Here is a 19,537-nt window from a genome sequence, read left to right as displayed (position 1 = left end):
AAATTGGGTTTATGGGATTCTAAGTCCATTTTTAATAGGGACAGGAAATGAATCTGAGGGAAAGGCCAATCCAGTTGGGTCCTCACTAACTGATCCTGTGCAGTATTGAGTTAGGCTTGGGTGAATACAAAGCCAATGCCTGTCCCACCTCCTCCCTCTTTCCATATCACCCCACCTGCAGGTGTCATTGATGGATTTGCTTATCCCCAGCTCCACATCTCTCTAGACAAAGTTACCCTTGGCTCCTGCATGAATTGGTCCTACAGCCTCTTAAGTACTTCTCTCATCCACCTTTGCACCACCAACCCATTCTCCACACTGTGGTTCAGAGGAAAGCCCTCCAATGACTGTCTATATTTCTTAGCATAAAAGCCAATGAGATACCATCTCACACCAGTTAGAATGGCAATCATTAAAAAGTCAGGAAACAACAGGTGCTGGAGAGGATGTGGAGAAATAGGAACGCTTTTACACTGTTGGTGGGACTGTAAACTAGTTCAACCATTGTGGAAGACAGTGTGGCGATTCCTCAAGGATCTAGAACTAGAAATACCATTTGACTCAGTGATCGTATTACTGGGTATATACCTAAAGGATTATAAATCATGCTACTAGAAAGACACATGCACATGTATGTTTATTGCAGCACTATTCACAATAGCAAAGACTTGGAATCAACCCAAATGTCCATCAATGATAGACTGGATTAAGAAAATGTGGCACATATACACCATGGAATACTATGCAGCCATAAAAAAGGATGAGTTCATGTCCTTTGTAGGGACATGGATGAAACTGGAAATCATCATTCTGAGCAAAGTATCCCAAGGCCAGAAAAACCAAACACCACATGTTCTCACTCATAGGTGGGAACTGAACAATGAGAACACTTGGACACAGGGCGGGGAACATCACACACCAGGGCCTGTCGAGGGGTGGGTGGAGGGGGGAGGGATAGCATTAGGAGAAATATCTAATGTAAATGATGAGTTAATAGGTGCAGCACACCAACATGGCACATGTATACATATGTAACAAACCTGTATGTTGTGCACATGTACCCTAGAACTTAAAGTATAATAAAAAAAGTAATAATAACAACAACAAAATCTCACTTCATTACTGTGGCCCATTCTGCACGGTCTCACCCCTGCCTGCCTCTATCTGCTCAGCTCACATAAGCACCTCTGGGCTCCAATATCACTGACCTTTTTAGTGTTTGGAACTTAGGGCATTTGTGTGTGCTTTTCCTCTGCTTTGAATGCTTTCTGTCTCTGCTCCCATCCCCCTTGCAGTAGTTATTTTCTGCTTATCCTACAGATCTGAGCTTAGTCATTATTCTTCAGGGAAGGCTTCTCTGAAACCCTGTCCAGATTGTATCTCCCTTTTTTTCATCCTCATAGTACCATGCATCTCTCTTTTGTAACATACAGCTCTTGTAATTTTACATTTATCTCTCTGATTTGTTTTTTCAGTTGACAGCTCATAGATGTGTATATATCTGGGGTACAAAGTGGTGTTATGATTTTTGAATACAATCTGGAATGGTAAAATCAAGTTAATTAACATATCTATCACCTGAAATATGTAACAGTATTGTGATAGGAACATTGAAAATTTATTTCTTTTTATGAAATTTAAATGTACAGCACTCAATTATTAGCTATATTTACCATATTGTGTAATTGATCCCACAAAAAGAGAAATAAATCAAATGTATTCTTCCTGTCTCACTGACAGGGCCTTGTACCCTTAAACTGTCAGTTCACCATTCCCCTCACCCCTCAGTCCACCCCCCCCTTTTTTTTTTTTTTGAGACAGAGTGTTGCTCTGTCGTCAGCCTGGAGTGCAATGGGGCCATCTTGGCTCACTGCAACCTCTGCCTCCCTGGTTCGAGCAATCCTCCCGCCTCAGCCTCCTGAGTAGCTGGGATTACAGGCGCCTGCCAACATGCCCAGCTAATTTTTTGCATTTTCAGTAGAGATGGGGTTTTGCCATGTTTCCACGACTCCAGTTGTTTTACATTCCACATATAAGTGAGAACATTCAGTATGAGAACATTCTGTGTTTGACTTATTTCACTTGGCATAATGTTCTAAAATTCCCTTGATGCTGGTGTTTTTGTTTGTTTTTAGCTAATCTTGAAATAACTATTAAGAGTACACTTCAGTATGAAAATAGTAACACAAAAAGAAAAGTGTGGAAAGGATTCTGTCACACACACACACACACACACACAAAGAATGGAAAGGAGAAAGCTATTATGAATGATAACTGTATAGATAAATCTAAGTAAGTATTGACCATAATATTCATTATAGCTATTACCATATATAGAGGATTTTTAAAAAGCTAAATTTGGAATACTAGACAGTTATAAAATGGAAACTATCAAGATATAATTTCAGTCAAGGCATTTTAAGGTCTTTATTTTCTTAGGACGTTAGTAATTAATTTTAACTTTTCAAAGGCAAGCATGCATGTTAATATTAACTCATAACCTCTGAAAGAACAGAATATAACACTGATATAACTTTGCAACTGGTAGAAACAAAAGGGGGAAATAAAAAATTCTACCTATCCAAAAGAAAATGGGAAAGGAAAAGACAAAAGAAATAAAAATCATGGTGACATAAAAACCAAATACAATTGGTGAACCTTGATTGAACCCTAGATTGAAAAAACAAGTAGGAAGATTTTTTTGGACAATGGGAAAATTTGAATAGTAACTCAATATCAGATGATATCAGGGAATTATTATAATTTCCCTTAAGTTTAAACATGGTGCTTTAGATATGTAGAAAAATGCCCTTTAATTTGAGAGGTGAATTTCAGGAGATAAACTCTGAAATACTTATAAGTGCAACTCACCTTGAAAAGGTGGCCATGCAAATCAGATAAGAGGATGGAAGGCCAGTGAGCCTTATACACTGGAAATGGTAAGCGACTCTTCACTATTATTAGTTGCACCAAGATAACTTTGCAAGTGCTATGAGCTGCAGGTGGCTTCCACTCAGCCATGCCTGTGATGTCCTGCATGCTACACAACATAAGGAAAGAGAGGTTCTATTACAACCGTCCTCCTCAATGAAGCCTTCTTTAATTAACCACCTCCCTTCTTTGAAGCACGTTTTGTGAACCATTTGGGTGGCACTGAACAGAGTGTGATCATGCCTGGACCTGTCATATCCCCTTTCTCACTGGGGCAGTAGTAAAGTGCAGGGGTTAGTAGAGCGAGCTCTAGAGTAGATGGCCAGGGTTCAAATCCTAACAACTCTACTCACTAGACAGTGGCCTTGAGCAAGTTACCCAATCTTTCTGTGTCTCAGTTTTCTCATTTGAAAAATAGTGATGATGCCAACAGTACCTGCCTCATAAGATGTCAGATGGATTCATTGAGTAATGCATGCAGGGAACTTAAAACAGTGCCCTTTTTTTTTTTTTTAAATCTGGGTTCTTAGAACGCTGTCTGGAATCTGATAAGCACTACATACATGGTAACTCATTCTATACATAATACATTTTATAATTACATAGAGTTTCAGGCTTTTTTTGACAGAATCTCGCTCTGTCACTCAGGCTGGAGTGCAGTGACATGATCTCGGCTCACTGCAACCTCCGCCTCCCAGGTTCAAGTGATTCTTCTGCCTCAGCTAACTGAGTAGTTGGGACTACAAGTGTGTGCCACCATGCCTGGCTAATTTTTGTGTTTTTAGTAGAGACGGGGTTTCACCGTATTGGCCAGGCTGCTCTCGAACTCCTGACCTCGTGATCTGCCCATCTTGGCCTCCCGAAGTGCTGGGATTATAGGTGTGAGCCACTGTGCCCAGTTGCTTCAGGCTATTTTTTAAAAAACTCTTTGTGTTTATTAGCACTTGTAATATTTTACCTTTCACTTTCTTCTCTTAATACTCAAGAAGAAAGGAAGGCAGGTATTAGTTCCCTGTTTTCAGTGAGGAAGCTGAGGCCCAGGATGGTTAAATAACTTACCCCAGTCATCCATTTGGGGATGCTGAGCAGAATTTGTCTTCTGACTTCTGGGCTTTAATTCCTGGTCCAAGAGTGAGAAGGGCAGTAAATTGGTCATGGCCAATAATTGATTTTCTCAGTGTCCCAAGAACAGTTTGTTTTCTTTGGCCACTGGCCATTCTCAGAGCACATGCCAGGGCAAAACCATTCACAGTCACCAACCTCCCCCTCAAAAATGGCAGTGGAAAAGTTTAATACATTTAGAGCAACATCAAAGGTTGGTTTGTGTCAGTATTTCCACATGAATGTTTATTCGATCACATGGTGGTTACAGGTATTTCCAACATAGGATTGTGATCCCTTGGTAAGTCTGGTTAGTAAGGAAAGTAAGGGCAAATCCCTCCATGGATGACCTGCTATTCTTCTGAAAGCAGTCATTTTGTGTTTTATACATAAATAATCCGATTGTTTCCAGAGTATTTCCTCTAATTTATTAAAGGCATCACTTGGTTCTGCAAAAACATATTACAATGACCAAGTGGGAAGCAATCCCAAACCAAGTACAGCTAACATTTAGATGCTGCCTATTAAAGAAAGTTTTAATTGCCCTTATTGCAATGGCCTTTCATGATTTAATATTACTCATGATACTATTATTAATTTTTACATCATAGGTATAGCACTTGCCAGTTTAAAAGAGGGTATGTGTAAAATATTTAACTATTTCGGATTCATACAACCACACTATATACAGGTTAGATCAGGAGTTATTTTTTTTTCTGTAAAGGGCCAAATAGTAAATATTTCAGTCTTGCCAGTCATATAATCTTTACGTTAACTTACTCAGCTCTGCTTTTGTAGCATAAAAGCAGCCAAAGACAATAAGTAAGCGAATGAGGATGCCCTTAAAACTTTATTTTCAAAAACAGGTGCACACTGGATTGGGCTTCTGGGCTGTAGTAGTTTACCAAACTCTGAATTAAATTATATATGATTTATCATCTGTCCTTTTGAGCTGTGGACTCTGAAGCCAAAGAGTTAAGTGCTTTACCCAAGACCACATAGTGAATTAATGACAGAACAGGGACTTGGCCCTATGCCAGCCAACTCCCAGTCTGTTCATCCCTCTACTGAACTGCTGGGGCTGTATTACAAGTACAGCATAATCTGGAGGCATTGTGCTGTGAATCAGGAAGGACACGCCACTGCAAGTCTACAGATTTGGGCCCTTGGTCCCAGGTTGGCTCCTATTTAGCTTGTGACCTTAATCGGGTCAACTCAACCCCCTAGCTTCAGTTGTTTCATCTAAAGAATGAAGAAGTTGAATAAGCAATCTCTAATGCCTCTTCTGGCTGTAAAATGCTGTGTTCTTAAGATCTGGGATGGGGAGGGAATATTTTATTGTGAAGAATTTCAAGTGGATCAGTTGTTACAATTTTTGTAGAATTGATTCACACAGAAGCCATTATGAACCAACAAACACATATTTACTGAGCCTATCATACTGTAAAAAAGGAATAAATACATAACATAGTTTTTGTCTTTGAGGAAAAAAGCATTTTTCTAGCACTTATAGAAAATGAGTGAAAATTCCATATGCAAGAAATACTGCTTGGTAGAGATGATAAGTTCCTTTGAGTTTCTGAGGATGGGCATCAGTGAGAGCAGAAGCTGTGAGGAAAAAAGCTCATGGAAGGTATAGACACTGGATCATGTTCTGGGTTTAGAGGATGGATAGTGGTGTGGGGGTGAAGAGAAGCATTCCAAGGCTGACAGGGACAGGTATGAAGACCTGTGTACAGACATTGCTTGTGTGTGCCACATAGGTTGGTGAGTTCGATTAGGCTAGATGGTGTGCATTGGGGATATTAATTTTGCATCACTTTGGGGTTACTTGGAATATAGCACCATTAAAAAAACAGCAAGAAAAATTTGAGCTTTGCCTTTTGTTACAGACAGGGCTTTGCTCCCATTTGTGCACACTAGTGAGGTTTGCCTGGATTTCATCCTGCTTTGAGCCTCATGTGAGGCACCTTTCATAGAACAGTTGAACATTCACAATGAACAGATGAATTAATGAACACTCAGGAATCTTATCTCAAATTCCTCAGAAGAAATCTGAGTAGTCTTGTCCTCCGACTGGTGGTGTGCAGAGGCGAGGATTGTATTAGTTCCATCTCTACAAATCCTAAGATAGGAAAGAAGTGGTCTTCTTCAATCCCTCCTAGCTCTTTTTCTCAAACAGTGAGGCAATTTAGAAGAGGGCACTTTAGTGATTAAAGACAATTCTCTCTAGTTGCCAAAGGAAATTGGCTTGCACGGTGTTGGGTTGACTGGTTTTTTTACACTATGCATTTCACCACAAGGTTCTCTGACCTGGATGTCCCCTAATTATCTCTGCCGGGCTTCTGAGATAACCCTCAGAGAGCCAATTGGAAAATACGATTGGAGGCTTACACATTGGAAGACACTATTGCTATCACTAAAAGGGAAACCTTTGAGAGTAAAAGACTGGGCCACATCTGCCATGTTCATTTAATTCATGCCTTATACTGCTAAAAGGATGTAAAGTTGCCCGGTGCACTTCAATGGTGAAGGTTAACACTTACTTAGCTCTTTGTAAAGGTCAATTACTGTACTAAGTTTTTCTTTTCATATATTATCCCATCAAATCCTGTCAACATTCTTATATTTCTACCCTCATTTTACAGATGAGAAAGAAGGCTGGGTCTCATTGAGGCAAACTTGCCCAAGTTTATGTATAGCTGACAGGCTGCATAGCAAGGATTTGAAGGAGTGCAGTTAGATTTCTGGGATTTCACAGTGCATCACTAAGTGGGTTCAAATGGTGGAAACCATCATGTTCTGACAAAGAAAGGGGTTAATGAATTTAACCTGAAGACAGGTAGAAGAGCAGAGAAACATATCTTCATGGACACATTTCTCAGTTGCCAAGGAGACATTGCTGAGGGTGAGAGTTGTATTGGAAGAGAGAGATATATGGGATATAGCACAGCATCACCTTTGAGGCTCAGGCACACTCAGTCCTTTCTCTCTCTGCTGGAAAGCTGTGATTTGGGCAATTAAAGGCAGCATGCAAAAGCCGGAGGACCAGTGACACCACCCCTGATGTCACAGTCTCACCCATCCTCTGGAATCCCCAGGGGTGTTTCTTATGACTGCACACAGAGCTCTTCTTCAGAGAAGCATGGCTGTCAGTTGGCAGGTCCTATATGGTTGGGGTCCTGAAGGCAGAAAGCTTCTACCAGAGTCCAATGAATCATTCTACTTGCAAAGGCTCTGTGTATGCTGAGATGAATTGAGAAGGAAGCACCACTGGAGGAATCAAGAAAAATTTAACCTTCAGAAAATAGTCAAAATTAAACATTCTTTAACGCAGTGAGACATATTTCAGTAGAGAGTTAAAAAATCAGGTAATGGGAGCAGCATGGTTTATGGACAAGTTGCTGATGTCTATAACCCTCAGTTGCCTCATATGCAAAATGAGAATATAGAGATCTATCTCAGTTTTTGGTGAGGATCAAATGAGACAATGCTTGCCACAGGGCCCATTGGTATGTATGTAATTGGTAGATGTTGCTAGGAAGCAGTAAAATGTAGTGGTTGTAGCAGCTATGACTCATACTAGCTGTGTGACCTTAGTCAAATTACTCTGTGCCTCAGTGTTCACATCTGTAAGATGAGGGATAAGGATATTACCCGTGGTACGTGGTACTTTAGGAAATTAAGCTACCTAACATATGTAAAGCACCAAGGACAGCGCCTGCTGCCTGGTGAGCACTCAGTCAACTCGATCGTCATCACCACCATTGTCACAAAAAGCATTTACCCTTACCAGTGCACTTCAGTTCAAAGATTTAGGTCTTTTCAATAACAAGATCTTTTAAGTTTCAGAACAAGCTTTAAAGTGAAAGACTATTACTGGATAAGAAATGTCCCTGCTCCAAATAAAAGTCACAATGTCTTCCTAAAACATTTCCAATGCTGCTGCTGACTCCTTGGCCTCCAGGTCACTGAGAGTGCCTCCTTATTGCCACCTCCTTCTCTCTGACAACCTAGTCTGAGTCTGCAGCAACCACATCAAACTTATTGGTTATAATATCCCATGGATTTGTTGCATTTAAAAAAACACATAAATGTTTCTTGAATCTACTTTTGTGTATGGTGTAAGGAAGGGGTCCAGTTTCAAGTTCAGCTATTGTGGAAAGCAGCGTGGCAATTTCTCAAAGAACTTAAAACAGAATTACCATTTGACTCAGCAATCCCATTATTGGGTGTATACTCAAAGGAATATAAATCATTCTATCATAAAGACATGTACACATATGTTCATTGCAGCACTATTCACAATAGCAAGGACATGGAATCAACCTAAATGCCCATCAATAGTACACTGGATAAAGAAAATGTGGCACATATACATCATAGAATACAGCCACAAAAAGAATGAGATCATGTCTTTTTCAGGATCATGGATGGAGCTGAAGGCCATTATCCTAAGCAGACTAATGCAGAAACCGGAAACCAAATACATATGTTCTTATTTGTATGTGGGAGCTAAACATTGAGTGTCTATGGGCACAAATAGGTAGGTAACAGATACTGGGACCTACTTGCAGGTAGAGGTGAGAGGAAGGAGAGGATTGGAAAGCTATTGAGTACTATGCTTATTACTTGGGTAACAAAATAATTTATACACTAAACCCCTATGACACACAATTAATCTATATATCAAACCTGCACATGTACCCCTGAACCTACAATAAAGTAAAAAAAAAAAAAAAAAAGTTTCTGAAATATAAATTTTTTCCAAACTGATATTTGATGACAAAAGTAATATCTTTGCAAAGTATTGCAAAGTATTGGGTTTTAAGAAAAAAACTGAATAATTTGGTAGTGTTAAGATGATGCTGTCAAATATCATATTTTCTCAGAGCCATCTATATCCCCTGGTTTCAGTAGTACAGGCTGTCATCAAGATGGTGAGATTTATTTTTCCTCTAATTGCAACATGGCAACCAATTTTATAGAAAATATAACTGTGGTGCCCACTTTCTAGGAGGGTGCAAAATCCATGGTATCGCTTATGCAGGTGATTATGTGCACAATAAGAGGAATGGCTTGCCACAAAGAGATCAGAGAAAATTAGGCTTTGTGGATCCCTGGGGTGCTGTTCAGTTGTTTAAAAATATATAACAACCAGTGATTCATTTATCTGTGGGAAGGCAGAAAGCATCCTCCTTGCAGGGAATAAGCATTTGACCTCTTTTGTGCAATTTTCTGTGTTTTGCGTTCTCATGCATTAAATATAGGGCATGCATTATTCACCCTTTATAGCTATTTCAAGATCTGTGTGTGGCTTCCCCTTATAACCTTGGAAATTTCCCACATAATTCATTAGAGACAGATAATGATCCAGTGGTCCGGAACAGGACAGAGAATCAGTCCTGATTTTTCTCCTGCATTCTGCTGCTGTGTACTCCATGGCACTGCAGTTGCTCAGCATTTACTTGGATTCCCTAAATGTCCTTTTGTGTTCATGATCATTCATTGAATGATTGCAATGGGTACATGTTTTGTGTGAGGTCCTCGAGGCCATAATCAGGAAATGGGTAAACATAAGATATGTATCAGGGTACCTTAGAAGAGCATTGGAGAATTAAGACTTGTATTTATGAAAACTCAGAAGACAAAACAAACTCTGTACTATCAAGTGTGAATGGAGTAGAACTAGATACACCAGTGAGTGGCCAGCAGAGCTGAGCTATTCAGAGTGCAGATTTCAGCACCAGATCTTTAGGCCCAAATCCCAGCTACACCATTAACTAATTATGTGATCTTGGTGGTTATGGGAGATGATACCAAGGACAGCAAACCTGAGCTGGGTGTTCAGGGAAAGCCTCTAGGAGGAAGTGATATTTCAGCTGAAACAAGGTTAAATGGCATTTTCCATTTACAAATGATGCTGCGTGACTTATTTCTCATGTTGTAAGTATATCTGGGTGCTGTTAATTTATCTTCTACAAATCTTAGCTAGTGCCATTGACTCCTTTTTATGAACAATGGTGAATTCAGTATACTTCGACTTTCTCTCAGCTTGCCTCTTTCCTTTTCACCTCCTGATTGTAGTGGATTACAAGATTTTTTTCAGTGCTTACCTTTAAACATTTCGATATTATCATGTGACTGAGTGATAATAATTATCCATGGCTCTCTTCTGTGTCTGCGTGCCTTGTATCGGCTTTCATTTGGGATAATTTTTCAAGGATGGTTATATACAAAAAGTCTTGGAATATATAGTGTCACCGTTTAGGGCAGAGGGAGGTTTGTTTGCTGTCCAGGATAATAAAGATAATGTTTCTCTTTGGGACAAAGTTTGAGCAGGTTTGCCAATAGATTCCTTCTAAAAGACTGGGATTTCCAAAACTCAAGGTTCTTCAGCAGTGATGCAGACCCACTACATGCATAGCATCAACCCAGGCTGCACTGCAATATCTCTGTAGGGTTTGGGAGGCAAGAACTGCTGTGAGTATGAAGCTCACGCTACTTTGTATCTGACCAAGTGTATTAGGGTTCTCTAGAGGGACAGAGCTAATAGGATAGATGTATATATAAAGGGGAGTTTATTAAGGACTCACACGATCACAGGGTGAAGTCCTCAATAGGCCGTCTGCAAGCTGAGGAGCAAGGAGGCCAGTCCAAGTCCCAAAACCTCGAAAGTACAAAAGTAGGGAGGCCAATAGTGTAGCCTTTAGTCTGTGGCCAAAGACCCGAGGGCCCCTGGCAAACCATTGGGGTAGGACCAATAGTCCAAAAGCTGAAGAACTTGGAGTCCTGTGTTCGACGTCAGGAAGCATTCAGCATGGGAGAAAAATGGAGGCTAGAAGACTTAGCCAATCTAGTCCTTCCACGTTGCTCTGCCTGCTTTTATCCTAGCCGGCCCAAAAGCTGATTAGATGGTGCCCTCCCAGACTGAGGGTGGGTGGACGTCTCCCAGTTCACTGACTCAAATGTTAATCTCCTTTGGCAACACCCTCACAGACATACCCAGAAATAATACTTTGCTTCCTTCAATCAAGTTGACAGTATTAACCATCATACCAAGGAGTCTCAGTTTTTCTGTAAACTTCTATGAAACTGTGGCAGAATAACTTCTTAGCTTGCAAACAGTGTAAAATCTCAGACTCCACAGTTCTTGACATCTACTTCTATTACTTGATTTACCAGCTGTAAAGGTGTTTATACTAGGTTCTATTTTTTTCTCCTACTTCTTACCTCAACTTTGTTCTATCATTTCTACTCATCAGGGATTATAAACATTTACATTCTATTCTGTAATTACAATCCCAACATTTATTTCATTTTTGCCCTCTTCCCTAATAAGACTAAGTTTTGCCATAGTTTCTCTGTTCATTTCTTAATTGGTTGCAATTTGCCCTTTCGAATCTTCTGCAAAGTCACCTTCTAGAAACACTCGTGGAGATGATATTCCCAGTGTTTTTGCGTGCTCAGAGATGTTTCTTGCCTTTATACTAGAATGGTAATTTGGTTGGGAATAAAATTTTTTGATTCCATTTTTTCTTTCTTTGGTGACTTTTAGACATTTCTCCATTGTCTTCTAGATTGATTCTTACTGTGGAAGAGTCTGAGGTATATTGATTCTTTTTTGTTGTTTTCTTTTTTTTTGAGACAGAATCTTGCTCTGTCGCCCAGGCTGGAGTGCAGGGGTGAAGGGGTGGCCTACCCCTCCACACCTGTGGGCGTTTCCCGTTAGGTGGAACGAGAGACTTGAGAAAAGAAATGAGACACAGAGACAAAGTATAGAGAAAGAAAAAGTGGGCCCAGGGGACGGGCGCTCAGCATACAGAGGACTCACGCCGGCACCGGTCTCTGAGTTCCCTTAGTATTTATTGATAATTATCTTTACCATCTTAAAGATAAGGGAGTGGCAGGATAATAGGATCATTGTAGGGAGAAAATCAGCAGTAAGACATATGAATAAAGATCTCTGTGACATGAATAAGTTTAAAGGAAAATGCTGTGCCTTGATATGCATATGCAAACATCTCCGTAAACCTTTTAGCAGCATTGCGCCAGCAAGTCCCACCTTTTGCCATAAGGCGGTTTTCTCCTATCTCAGTAAACAGAGCATACAATCAGGTTTACACTGAGATGTTCCATTGCCCAGGGACCGGCAGGAGACAGATGCTTTTCTCTATCTCAACTGCCAACAACCGCCAAAAGGCCTTCCTTCCTCTTGTACTAGTCCTCCTCAGCACAGACCCTTTATGGGTGTCAGGCTGGGGGATGAGCAGGTCTTTCCCTTCCCACGAGGCCATATTTCAGACTATCCCATGGGGAGAAACCTTGGACAATACCTAGCTTTCCTAGGCAGAGGTCCCTGCGACCTTTGGCAGTGTACGTGTCCCTGGGTACTTGAGATTAAGAGAATGGTGATGACTTTTAACCAGCAAGCTGCCTTCAGGCACTTGTTTAACCAAGGCACACCCTGCACAGCCCAAAATCCTTTAAACCTTGAGTCACCACAGCACATGTCTCTTGCAAGGACAAGGTTGGGGGTAGGGTCACAGATTAACAGCATCTCAAATACAGAACAAAATGGAGTCTCTTATGTCTACTTCTTTCTATATAGACACAGTAACAGTCTGATCTTTCTCTCTTTTCCCCACACAGCGGTATGATCTTGGCTCACTGCAACCTCTGCCTCCCGGGTTCAAGCAATTATCCTGCCTCAGCGTCCTGAGTGTCTGGGACTGCAGTCGTGTGCCACCAGGCCTGGCTAATTTTTTTGTATTTTTAGTAGAGACAGGGTTTCATCATGTTAGCCAGGATGGTCTCGATCTCCTGACCTCATGATCCACCCACCTCAGCCTTCGAAAGTGCTGGGATTACAGGCATAAGCCACCGCGCCTGGCCTATTGATTCTTTTTAATATGATTTAATCTTTTTGCATGGGTGCATAGAAAATTCTTAAACTTTGAAGTCCAGAAATTTTGTTTGAATTTAATTTTGTACTGACCATTCTACATCAAATTTTCCAGAAACCCAGTATGACTTTTGATTGCTACATCAAAGGCTTCTTTTTTTCTGAAAACAATTTTGGACTTATATATGTATTCTAAGTATTATTTACATGCCAGTGTAAGAGTTTCTCTAGTAATTCTGCACTCTTTTTAAGAAACACTGATTTTACACATGTTGGATTTGTTTGATCTTTACTATTTGTCCGTTTCTTCCTATCCTGTTAATTTTAAAAATAGATTTTCATTTAATTTGCCCCTTTTCCTCCTTAAGTTCACAATTCATATTCCTAATGAACTTTCAGCCATTTCTAGCCTTCTTTGAGCTGCTCCTAATATGACCTTCATTCTCCAATGGTTTTCTATTTATCCTCTACTTCTCTTCTGAGAATAGTTTTTCAGCTCTTTTTGTGGTGTTGGAACCGAACTGTCGATTCCTTCCTGGGCAGGGGTCGCCGCGAAGGATCACCGACACGAGATTCACAGCAGAGAGTTATTTATTACTAGCGCGCTAGGGTCCCAAGTTCTAAGTTGGCCCTGGGACCCCGACTGCTTGTTACAGGCTGTTTATATAGGCAAATACAAGTTCAAACACAGCTTAGGGCGCGAAATTCAAACAAAGCTTTAGGCGCGTGGTAATTGGGTCTGTCTATGGCCTGAGCAAGGTGTCTTATGCTAATTGGTTAGAGCAGGACCTTATGAGGTTTTTTCTTGGAGTTGCTGATTCCGGGAACTTCGAGGCAGGGTGGGACCCCCGGAATTGGCAGGGTGGGACCCCATGAGGTTGTTTCCCGGAATTGGCAGGGTGGGACCCTATCAGGGTGGGACCTTATTGAGGCAGGGTGGGACCCTATCCAGAGCCACCTAGTGTTAATTTTTTCTATATGAGGCCTATTTTCTAAATTTTATGAGGCCTAGTTTCATTCCCTCCTCTTTTTGTGTCAGAGGCTCAATCTTGAGCCTCTTTTTTTAGTCCTGAGGGTCTGGTATAGTTGGGTCAGAACCATAGTATGTAATCTATTTTTAATAAGGGTGAGTAAGTGGTTGAGTATGTATGGCCTGAAAGTCAGGATGAGTGTGAGCAGGATGAGGGGTCTTAAGATGGTGGAGATTAGGGTGCTAAGCCAAGGGGATTGGTTGTACTAATTTTTAAATTAACTTTGTTGAGATTTTTTTTTTTTTTAGTTTTGCCATAGAATCTTTAACTATTTTTGAATATCTGCATAAAAACAACATTGCTCTTTTAGGGCTGCACAGAGCCCGCCCTTTTTTAGAAAGACAATTTCTAGTCCTTGTCGGTTTTGTAATATAATTTCAGACAGAGAAGTCAAGGACTTTTCAAGTTTTGTGATAGATTGTTCTATGGCTTTAAGGTTTTTATCTATGGCTACTTTAAGTTGTTGCAGATGATGGTTACTATGCACTAGGGCTGCTGTCCTGGTCTTAACTCTAGCCGCTACCTTAATTTTTAACATGTCGGCGAGGGTGAGGGAGATTAAGGGCGGGGAAGTGCTTTGAGGAGTTTTTAGTTGGGGCTTCTTAGCTTCTAATAAAACCTGGTCTGGCCTTACTGCAACAGGGGCAGTGTCTGGATTGACTAATAGTCTGATTTGGAGGGGAATTTTAGGCGGGTTGTGCTGGTATAAATAGAGACTTTATATTAATTTTGTTGTTATCTATCAGTTATCAGATTTTGCCGCATCTTTAAACTTGATGTGAACCAGGTTGCAATTTTCTGAATATCGGGTTGTGGTACAGGGCTGGACAAAGGGCATAGTTATATACTAAGGTTTTGTGGCTTATTTTTACTTTTTATTATTAGTAGTTACACAGGACCAGTTTTTGCAATACAAGTGAGTCAGATTTCTACAAGTTTTTTATTGGTTCTGTCTTGCATCCGGGACAGGCATAAAACCTGTTCCAGCTGATGGACATTTTTTTAGCCTGTCTTTTCTATTTTTGTCTATCTTGAGGAGTTTTTAATAGGACTCCTGTGGGACTAGTAAACCGGGGGCCTGTGTCTTTTAATTTTTTGCTCTATATATATATATTTTTTTAGGTTGAAATAGAGGTCTGGAAACCAAGTCTTTATAGGAGCATTCTCGGAGGTCTTATTTAAGACCTCTTGATTATTAAAATTAATTATCTGTCAGGTCAGGCTAAATGGCCGGTGGGGGTTAGCGTTAAAAACTACACTAGAGACGGCGCAGGGAAGAAGGGTAAACAATAAGTAAGGAGTTAGATACGAGAGAGTCTTATCTTGAGCGGGTCCGCGGAGCGTTGGAGTTTTCACGTCTTAAGTGGTGTTGATCCGGACGTCTCTGGAGCAGCCTTGGCGTGGGATGCGTGGATCTAAGTGGAGATTCCGTCAACCTTTATGGCTGGAAGGGGTGACTGGTCAGGAGAACAATGTAGGGTTCTTTCCACCGAGGCTCTAGTCCTTGAGTGCGATGCCGTCTAATGTAGACAGAGTTTCCCACCTGGAAGGGGTGACTGGTCTGTGGATGTCTGGGTTGGTACAGTTCTGCCAAGGGGGCCCAGATTTGGGCCTGTACTGCTTGGAGTCCTTTTAGCCGGGCCTGTAGGTCAGTCTTAGGATCGGAGGGGGAGAAGGAATTAAGCAAGGTTGACAAAGGGGGAGGTCCTCCGTAGAGGATTTTATATGGAGTGAGCCCAAAACGGTTAGGTGTATTCCGGGCCCTTAACAGAGCTAAGGATAGGAGGCGTCTCCAATCTTTTAAACCAGTCTCTAAGGTCAATTTGATAAGGGTCTCTTTTATTGTTTTATTTATTCTTTTTATTTGTCCTGAGCTCTGGGGTCTATAGGCACAATGTAATTTCCAATTAATCCCCAATATCCTGGCGAGCCCCTGACTTACCTGAGAAACGAAGGCCGGCCCGTTATCTGACCCAATTACCTTGGGAAGTCCGAATCTAGGAAAGATTTCTTTCAAAATTTTCTTGGCTACTATGTGTGCCGTTTCTTGCCGGGTGGGGTAGGCTTCTACCCATCCTGAAAAGGTATCTACAAACACCAGTAAGTACTTATATCCAGCATAGTGAGGTTTTACTTCAGTGAAGTCTGTTTCCCAATAGACTCCTGGGCGGTTATCACGAGTTCGTTTCCTTTCTGGCACTCGGGTAGCCCCAGCGTTTACCTGCTGACAGACCTTACAGGCAGATGTCACTTGTTCTACGAGGGTACTTGTCTTTGGGATTAGAAAGTCAGTTTTTTTAATCAGTAATTTTAGCTTTCAATTATTTAAGTGTGTCCAGGCATGCATCTGCTGGATCATTGCCAGGGCCTCCTTGGTCAGCATTGGGGGTTCGTCAGTGCTGCCAGCAGTTATGCCCCCGGGATTTTTTTCTTGGCCTAGCCGTGGGGGCTGAGCCTCTTTAGGGACCCCTTCTGGGGGTCCGGCAGGTGACACAGGGCGGCTGGGCTGGGGGCTGCCCTCAGGACTGGGCTCTGTGCCTTTTTGCAGGGAACTTTCCGAATGGAAACTCTGGTTGCTGTTCTCATCATTGAGATCCAGCAGGATGAGAGGGCCACCCCCTCGGGGACTGGCGCCCCTGCCCCGACGTTCCCGGCCACAGGATCTTTTTGCCCCGCCACCTGCCCGCCTTCGTTCCTCCTCCTGGGGGTCCACCACTGGCACTTACTTGAAGATACGAAGGGAAGTGTCGCCTACAGTCACTCATTGCTTCTTCCATTTTTGGACCTTCTTGATGGTCGCCATTACCTTCTTGATGTTATCTTCGGCCCGGCTCCGGGTCTCGGCCCGTACGGTCCGGCCGGCCATGCTGGCGTGGCTGGGGCCGGAGCCGAGCCCGCGGCGGGGCCGCCTCCCGTCTGGCGGGCTCAGGCTTGGCGCCAGGCCCGGGCGCCGCACTCTCGGCCTGCCGTTCCTCCGGGAGTTGGCCGCGCCCTCTTTTGTCCTTAACGCCTCCGCGAGTCCCCTGTTCTTTGCAGTAGGCACACTGGTCTTTTTCCACTTTTGGCCGTCTCCGCTTCTTTCCCTCTCTCCCTGGTCCTTTCTTTCTTACAACTGCTGCCAGGATTTTTGTTAAATGCTTATCCTTTACTCGGTTTTTACGATCCTCTCGCTCTATCTGTTCCTTCGCTAACCTGGCTTCCCTTTCCTTAGGGGTTTCTTTCTTATCTTGGCCAAATTTGTGGGGCGTTTTCCTGCCCCTTTGAGACCCGCCAACAGAGCCTGGCGATAGATTTGGAGACTCTCCCTACCTGGTGCCGTTTCACAGTCCTAGTCCGGGCGGGTGAGGGGAAATCCCTCGTCTATTTTATTGGGAAGTTGGGTTGGGAGGCCTCCTGGTCCTGGCACATTTTTCCGGGCCTCCAAGAGGACTTGCTGCCTTTTTCAGTGGTTAAGAGGACCTGCAGGAGTTGCTGGCAATTATCCTAGGTGGGCTGGTGGGTGAGGAGAATGGATTCTATTAACGAGGTTAGGGCCTGAGAGTCTTGGGAAAAGGAAGGGTTATGGGTCTTCCAGTTATAGAGGTCAGAGGCAGAGAAGGGCCAGTACTGGACTGTGTGACTGACAGTACGGAGGGGAAAAAGGGAGGATTGCTAAGTGAAGGGCCTTCTGGGTCCTCAGTCCGCCGCAAGCGGAGACGAGGAGGTGTCGGCGGCGGCGTCCGAGGGGTGAGTTTGGGCGGGGCTGGAGGAGGAGACGGGGTGGAGGGAGGGGCCGAGGGAGAAGTTGGAGAAAGGGTAGGGGTCGAGGCGGTAGAGGAAAGAGCTGGGGACAAGACAGGGGGCAAGGGTGAAGCGTAAGGTGGAGGTCCCCGAAGGGGGTTTTGAGGTGGAGGAGGCAGGGGTTCGAGAAGGAGGAGGTCCCTCTGGGGTTTATCTGGGAGGACTGGCTTATGCGGGTCCGGATTCCGATTCTTTGGGGCTTCTAAGGCAAGGAGGGTAGATTGGGATGGGGAAGGGGAATGGAGGAAGGGTTTCACCCAAGAGGGAGGGTTTCGGACCAGATCCTCCCAAGTAATTATGTAGGCCACCTGGTCTGGGTGTCCGTGTGGCCCAGGATCCATCACTGTTGCTTTAACCTGTAAGATAATTGGGAGGTTAAATGTTTCGTCCCGGGGCCACCCAACATGGAGGGTAGGCCACTTGGACGAGCAGAATTTTCGCCATCGTCCCTTACGGAATTCTATGGAGAGGTTGTGGGCTCGAGCCCGAACGTCAGGGAAGTGAGTCAGGGTCAGAGACAAAGGAGTCGTCAACGTCTGTCTTATTTCGTCCACGTATAACAAACAAGGACAAAACAAAAGTAACAAAAACAAAGACCAGACAAGTAAGGAGAAGCCGCGCGGCCAGAGAGTAGCGCCACAAGATTACAAAATATTCAGACGGCAGGGGCGGCCTGCCTACAGATTTGAGGAGGCTGACCGAGTCATTAGCCTTCTCCCAGACTACCGCCAGGGCGTCCCCCAGGGCGAAAAGTGGGAAGGTGCGGGACACGTCTGTCCCCCTTCCCCACTTAATTCAGAAGGAGTACTCTCCAGAGTTCAGAGTTAGCCGGCAAGACAGACAGAACAAAACGAAGGTACCTGGTAGGTCCGTTCAGTCAGCAGTCCGTGGCCCGGGCCAGATACGTCTCCGCCGGATGGGTCGGGGGTCCTCGGACGACCCCACTTCCCGGCCCATGCACCAAATGTTGGAACCGAACTGTCGATTCCTTCCTGGGCAGGGGTCGCCGCGAAGGATCACCGACACGAGATTCACAGCAGAGAGTTATTTATTACTAGCGCGCTAGGGTCCCAAGTTCTAAGTTGGCCCTGGGACCCCGACTGCTTGTTACAGGCTGTTTATATAGGCAAATACAAGTTCAAACACAGCTTAGGGCGCGAAATTCAAACAAAGCTTTAGGCGCGTGGTAATTGGGTCTGTCTATGGCCTGAGCAAGGTGTCTTATGCTAATTGGTTAGAGCAGGACCTTATGAGGTTTTTTCTTGGAGTTGCTGATTCCGGGAACTTCGAGGCAGGGTGGGACCCCCGGAATTGGCAGGGTGGGACCCCATGAGGTTGTTTCCCGGAATTGGCAGGGTGGGACCCTATCAGGGTGGGACCTTATTGAGGCAGGGTGGGACCCTATCCAGAGCCACCTGGTGTTAATTTTTTCTATATGAGGCCTATTTTCTAAATTTTATGAGGCCTAGTTTCAGTGGCCTCACCTTCCCTGAGCCCTTTAAGCTCCCTGCTTTGGAGTTTTGTTTCATTGAGTAATTGCTTAAGTTTTTCATTAAAAAATTCTGGTAATATGCTTATTAAAATAATTTAAATCTGACTCATGGTTTCATTTATGTGTTGAGTGAACTTCCATTTTACACATGTTTTTCCTGTTTCTGTCCTTTTTTCCCCTTTCCTTTTGGTACACTTATATAGATACTTTCTGAGTTGATGCATATTTATAGTATTCGTCTTTGAAAATGGTGAGTTCTCCCTGGATTCACTATTGGTAGGAATTTTACGTGATGGC

The 19,537-nt window shown here is 43.1% G+C and overlaps 1 long non-coding RNA gene and 1 pseudogene across 2 annotated transcripts; both read right to left on the bottom strand.

Annotated features, from left to right (window-relative positions):
- Nucleotides 1-13,510: 13,510 nt before the first annotated feature.
- LOC144331344 (uncharacterized) lies at nucleotides 13,511-19,217 on the bottom strand. The gene is made up of 2 exons (XR_013398406.1): nucleotides 18,609-19,217; nucleotides 13,511-15,622 (listed from the first exon to the last, which is right to left on the bottom strand). It is a non-coding gene; the product is annotated as an uncharacterized LOC144331344 (long non-coding RNA).
- LOC106996566 (B-cell CLL/lymphoma 7 protein family member C pseudogene) lies at nucleotides 16,116-18,615 on the bottom strand (annotated as a pseudogene). Its single transcript, XR_013398405.1, has one exon. The product of XR_013398405.1 is annotated as a B-cell CLL/lymphoma 7 protein family member C pseudogene (transcript).
- Nucleotides 19,218-19,537: the final 320 nt, after the last annotated feature.

The sequence above is a fragment of the Macaca mulatta genome, chromosome 9, assembly GCF_049350105.2.
Source record: "Macaca mulatta isolate MMU2019108-1 chromosome 9, T2T-MMU8v2.0, whole genome shotgun sequence".
In the NCBI taxonomy this organism is placed as follows: Eukaryota; Metazoa; Chordata; class Mammalia; order Primates; family Cercopithecidae; genus Macaca; species Macaca mulatta.
The sequence above is the reverse complement of the archived record's forward strand: the minus strand, read 5'-3'. Positions and strand labels throughout refer to the sequence as shown.